We start from the raw sequence: 6000 nt of genomic DNA, 5'->3' as shown, positions 1-6000 counted from the left end.
AGCGAAAGGGAAAACCGTCCCCAGTAGGAGCATCCCCACGTTTTAAACTAACAAATTCTCTTTGATCTCAAGCAGGGACATGAAATGTTATTGATGACAGCAAGACATGCCACAGGAAAGATTGTCAAACTGGGGCAGAAAATTTTCTTTCATTTTGAAAATTTTCTGGAAGGCAGGTACCCACTTGGGGAAGAAGGAAGATAACACAAGTTTGGAGAAAAGTGGTATCCCCAGCAGTTTTCGGAAGAAGGCAAAACAAGTTTGAAAGAAATCAATTTCGGGAGGAAGATAACACAAGTCTTAAGGGAAGTAGTTCTAGAGGAAGGAAAACACCAGCTTTAAGGGAAGTAGTCTTTGAAGGAGGAAAATAACATATTTTTTGAATGAAACACCGGAGTTATCCCCAGCAGTTTTCAGAGGAATGAAACGCCAGTTTTGGGGAAGCAGTTCTGAAAGAAGAAAATTCAAGTTAGAAGGAAAATGGTTCAGGAGGCAGGAAGGAACAACGGAAATAGAACGCATTTTTAAGAAGTAGCTGAAGTCAGGAGCCCGCCTGGAGAATGGAGGTGTTATATTTTCAAGAAGTAGTTGAAGTCAGGAGCCCGCCTGGAGAATGGAGGTGTTATATTTTTAAGTCGTTGTTGAAGTCAGGAGCCCGCCTGAAGAATGGAGGTGTTATATTTTTAAGAAGTAGTTGAAGTCAGGAGCCCGCCTGGAGAATGGAGGTGTTATATTTTTAAGAAGTAGTTGAAGTCAGGAGCCCGCCTGGAGAATGGAGGTGTTATATTTTTAAGAAGTTGTTGAAGTCAGGAGCCCGCCTGGAGAATGGAGGTGTTATATTTTTAAGAAGTTGTTGAAGTCAGGAGCCCGCCTAGAGAATGGAGGTGTTATATTTTTAAGAAGTTGTTGAATTCAGGAGCCCACCTGAAGAATGGAGGTATTATATTTTAAGAAGTTAGCTGAAGTCAGGAGCCCGCCTGGAGAATGGAGGTATTATCTTTTTAAGTCGTAGTTGGAGTCAGGAGAGCGCCTGGAGAATAGAGGTTGGTATATTTTCAAGTTGTAGTCGAAGTCAGGAGCCCGCCTGGAGAATGGAGGTATTATCTTTAAGTTGTCTATTGAAGTCAGGAGCCCGCCTGGAGAATGGAGGTATTATCTTTTTAAGTCGTAGTAGAAGTCAGGAGCCCGCCCGGAGAGTGGAGGGTTATAACAAAAATCCCCAGCATAAACTCAAGTGCAGAAGCCAAAAGAGAGACAACAATGGTCAAAGGAATATAATTCGCGTGTCGAAGGAGAAACAATTCGAATTTCACAAGAAAGAAAGAAACATCAGAGGAAACACAAGCCAACAAGAAAGCAAGGCAACAAGAGAAAGTTTGAAGATCTAGAAAAGATTATGTAATTCCTAAGTTTAGTCTAGCTTCTTGTTTTCTTTTAGCATGGTATAATAAGGAAGTCAGTAAGTAGTGGCAGCAGCAGCAACAGCAGTAACAGTAAAACCATAGCTCCGTGGTAGTCCCAGCTACCGAAACTTCCCGAACTACATTGATCTGATTCCTTTATAGCCAAGGATATGTAGGAAACCTTTGAAGCAGAGGTTCGGTCAAATCTTTAAAAAAATGCTTCCCACGGATTATTCGAACGGGCAAAAATCGCTCATATCCACTCACTTTATCTTTGCACGAAAACTCTTCATGTTTCCGGCCAAAGAGAGCAGCTGTGAGCACGTGATTTTTGCCTCACATGAATTACTCCAAAAGAATTCTCAAAATTAGGTCCTTTTCTTTAATTATGTGTTATTCTAGGAATTACTGTGCAATTTTCCGAATTGTTTGCATATTTTATGCATTTTAATGCATTGAAAATACAAAAATATAGCATCTGCATTTAGAATTTAGTTTTACATTCTTACATTAATTAAGTAAATTGTTGTTTTACAAAAATGAAAATTTCACAAAAAATAACGTATTTGTGCATTTTAGTGTTTAATGTCAAATTTTGTGATTTTTCTTTTAATTTTAATTTAATTTGGTATTTAATTATTTGTGATAGGTATTATTTAAAGTTAATTAATCTTTTTAAAGTTAATTAGAGTTTTTTAAAAAAATTAATTAGGGTTTTAGTTTTAATTTTTGGAAGAAAAGAAAATGGAAATGATTAAATAAAAGAGGGGCAAAATCTGTTGGGCTATTTCTCATTTTACCCAGGCCCAAGCAAAATCCACCCCAATACCCGCCCCAAATAAGCCCAAAACTCGTTCCCCACCCAGTCCAGCCCCAGTTGAAACCAAACGACGTCGTTCCTCATTAGTGAAGTGATCCAGGCCGTTGATCGTGAATGATCCAACGACCAAGATCAAATCCCCACCCCACTATATATTCCTAAAACCATACCCCGCCCTCGCCCCAAGCCAAACCACCCCTCACCTCTTCGTCTCCAAACCTCAGAGACCAAATGCATCTGCCACCCTTCACCACCGTTCTCCGCCCACCGAAAATTGCCTCACGGCGGTTCCGGTGGTACAAGCCACCCCAAAATTACACCACAGCCTCCCCACGACGTCCTCTTTCCAAATCCCGAATCAGTTTTCTTTGAATCAGTACCAGACTCTTTGAATCTTAGATAGAAGAATCGAACCAAACCCTAATCCGTTCAATGGCCACCAAACTCACACCTTTTGACCACTAGACCACCCTCGTCCCAAGTCCCCTACTAGTTTTGCGCGAATCAGAGCGGAGTTGGTCGAATCTCAAAACGAAAGAGCGAACCCTAAAGGGAAAGAATTGAGGTCGTGGTCGACCTTATTCATGTGTTCTCAGTCGAGAACATTCGATTAAGGTCCGTCTCGGCTTCAAACACAAGTGGGAGTTTCAACTAAAACAAATGGGAACTGGGACTAAAATTCTAAGGTATTTATTTTTCTTTACTTTTTCTTTTGTTGTTTCATGGTTTGTCTGATTAAGTTTCGTTATAGTTCTGTCTTTTTCAATTACTTTCCTTTCTTTCTTCTCCATCGGACTATTTCTTGGTCCAGTTTTCTTCTATCAGTCAACATATGGTTAAATAGTTTTGTCGATTAATCCGGTTTAATTGTAGTTCAGTAGTTCTGGTCAAATCGTTTGTTGTTGTGCCAAATTGTTTCATTTTTATGTGATGTTTGGTCCCCTACTCTGTGATGTGACTTGGCATATGAATTTAGTTGTTCATTCAATGTATTTATAGTTTCATCTGCTCGTATTTAGGTTTAGTGTAGAATTGTGTTAGTCTATTCCCTGAATCCTTAAATCCTTCATCTTGGTTGCAATACTGTTCGTTCTGATCTGAGTTCAATTGTTGTGTGAGTTTAGTGGTTTGAATATGACTGTGGTTCTGTTTGAGTTTGGAGTCCGATGGAATTGAACTTGTGGTTAAATTCAGCTTTACTTAATTAGATTAGGTTTCTTCTTTAAGAATTGGTTATAGCTGAAAGATGTAGCACAGATTAAAGGGGGTTAAGTTATGATAGTAATCACAGGGGTTCCAGGGGGTAATTTGGGAATTGAAAACTTGAAGAAATGGGTAGTTTGAGTGTTCTGTCCACTAAATACTAATGTACCATTAAAATAACGCATTTGCTTAATAATTAGTGGGGAACACAACATATTGGTATGAGGGGTAATGATAAAAAGTTAAAGGGGCGCACATGGGAGGGAATAAACAGGCTGAAAAGTGCAAAATTTGAATAAAAAAGAGTTTAAACATTGGTCTTTAAAAGGGGAAGACCTAAGAGAAGAAGAGGAGGGAGATCAGTTTTTGGGTCAGTGTTAGAGAAATAGAGAGAGTTCTTGGGAGTTTCACCAGTCCTGAAGAAATCCGCTGGTGAGAAAACATTTTAAGTCAGTTCTTCTTTAAGCAATCTGAGAGTTTGAAAACACTTAAAATATTGGAGAGTTAGTCAGTCTCTTAGGGATCAGTTTGGAGAGTTTTAAGCTTGAAAAGAACAGAGAGAAATACTGAGAAGTCTCACTGTGTCATTGAAATTCTTTTCCTGCTTCAGTGATTTCATTTTCCTAATTCAAATACACTAGACTGATCTTGAGTGACTTTGAGTCCAGCTGAAGTGGTTTCTGATTGAACTTTAGCCTATTGAAAGTTTCAAGTGGTTCTGGTCATCTCTTTGAGTTTATTTGGTTTGTTTGGGTACTATTGTGGGTCAATCTTTTGGTTTCTATTTGGTTTTTGGGTCATTGAATCATTCCTGGGTTGAAGAATAACTGTGTTGTGGCTGTGTGAAATTCCTAATAGCTGTTGACTACCCTGCTGAGCTAACTGCTTATACTTTCTATTGATTTTTGATTTCCAGGTACACAATTTGAACTCACCTTGATGTAATTGCAGATTTGAATGAAATGAAACCATATTTCCAGAGCCATGCTCGTTTGGAATGCATATGGCTGTATTTGATCATTTGTTGAGTAGTATACATATTTAGTTCTTCTAATTTGTATTGTATTAAGGACTGTATAATTAGAACCATTTCTGAACTACTTAGACCAGCTGATTCATACTGGACCATATTTGGACTGTGAGTATTTGGTTTTCTCAGACTTGTGTGAATACTCTTAGCTAAGCATTCAGTTATACTTATGTTCAGTAGAGCAATGTCTTAACTAGCTAAGGTTAACTCCAGTGGTCATTTCAGGTTGCTTCATGAAGTTATTCTAGTAAGTAATATAGTTGCAATAAAGTCATTTTAAGAAGTTATTTCAGTAGTAGTTAAGTTTGATTAAAATACTAGCTGAGTGTGCTAGGGAACATAAAGGATGTAAATAGCCAAACTATGTAATCAGGGTGGTAGTTCATATACTTGAGGTTACCTCATGAGCATTTTACTCAATCCAGTCTTTGCGTTTAATCTTGTCTGGGGTACGAATTATTAAAAGTGGAAACTAAAATTCCAGCAAGTGTTTAGTCTTGTTTAAATTGGAGTTGTGGTTCATTTTGTCGAAAAGGGGCTGAGAGCCTATATTTAGGCGGTTTGGGCTTCAACGTGTGAACAAGGTGGCCCAGGTCCTGTTTCACATTAAATTCATTTGGACCTGGGCCCAGGCCTGTGAATGGCTTGCCCTTGTGCTTATTTGGGTCTTAATTTTTTAAAACGGGTTTCTTAAGTCATGTTAATTAATTAGACCTTTTGCTTTATTTTAGAGAGACAAGTAAAAAAAAAATCACCGTAGCTTTTAGGTTTGCCTTTTGAATGATAAAATTGAGATGAGCCTCGCTAAACAAACAAATAAATTACGGGGCCCTCATTAAATGTATATATAAAAATACTTAGATTTCGGGATGGGCCGTTTAGCGAATTTCACGGTTTTTCCCCAAAGTAATAACGCGCTAGTCTCTTTAGGCGTATTTTAATAATGTTATCTTCCTAAACTCGGGTGCGCATTTATGTGACCCAAATCCGAATCTCAACAATGTTAAAATATGTCAAAAACCACGGGTGCATTTATGTGACGTGGTTCAAGACTTGTTTTAATGACGTTGAAATTTTCCTTTAAAAATAAATAAAAAGCGGTTGAAGTTAAAATTTGCACATAGGTTCAACATGTATTAAAATCAGATAAATAAGCCGAATATGATAGTTGAACGACCGTGCTAGAACCACGGAACTCGGGAATGCCAAACACCTTCTCCCGGGTTAACAGAATTCCTTATCCGGATTTCTGGTTCATGGACTGTAATACAGAGTCAATCGTTTCCTCGATTCGGTATTCAATCGGTGACTTGGGACACCATAAATCTCCCAAGTGGCGACTCTGAATTAAATCATAAATCCTGTTTTGATTGTCCTTTAATTGGAAAAACTCCCCTTACCCCTTGCGGGTGTAGGAAAAAGGAGGTGTGACATGTATCACTCAGGTTAGGCCTGGATTTATCTTCAAAATGGCTTAATTCTTTACTAATCTCATCAAAGGCTTCATCCTCGTCATATTCCGATTCACCATCACACTCTATTTC

Source organism: Nicotiana tabacum, chromosome 5, assembly GCF_000715075.1.
Source record: "Nicotiana tabacum cultivar K326 chromosome 5, ASM71507v2, whole genome shotgun sequence".
Taxonomy (NCBI): Eukaryota; Viridiplantae; Streptophyta; class Magnoliopsida; order Solanales; family Solanaceae; genus Nicotiana; species Nicotiana tabacum.
This window is presented reverse-complemented; position numbering follows the sequence as displayed.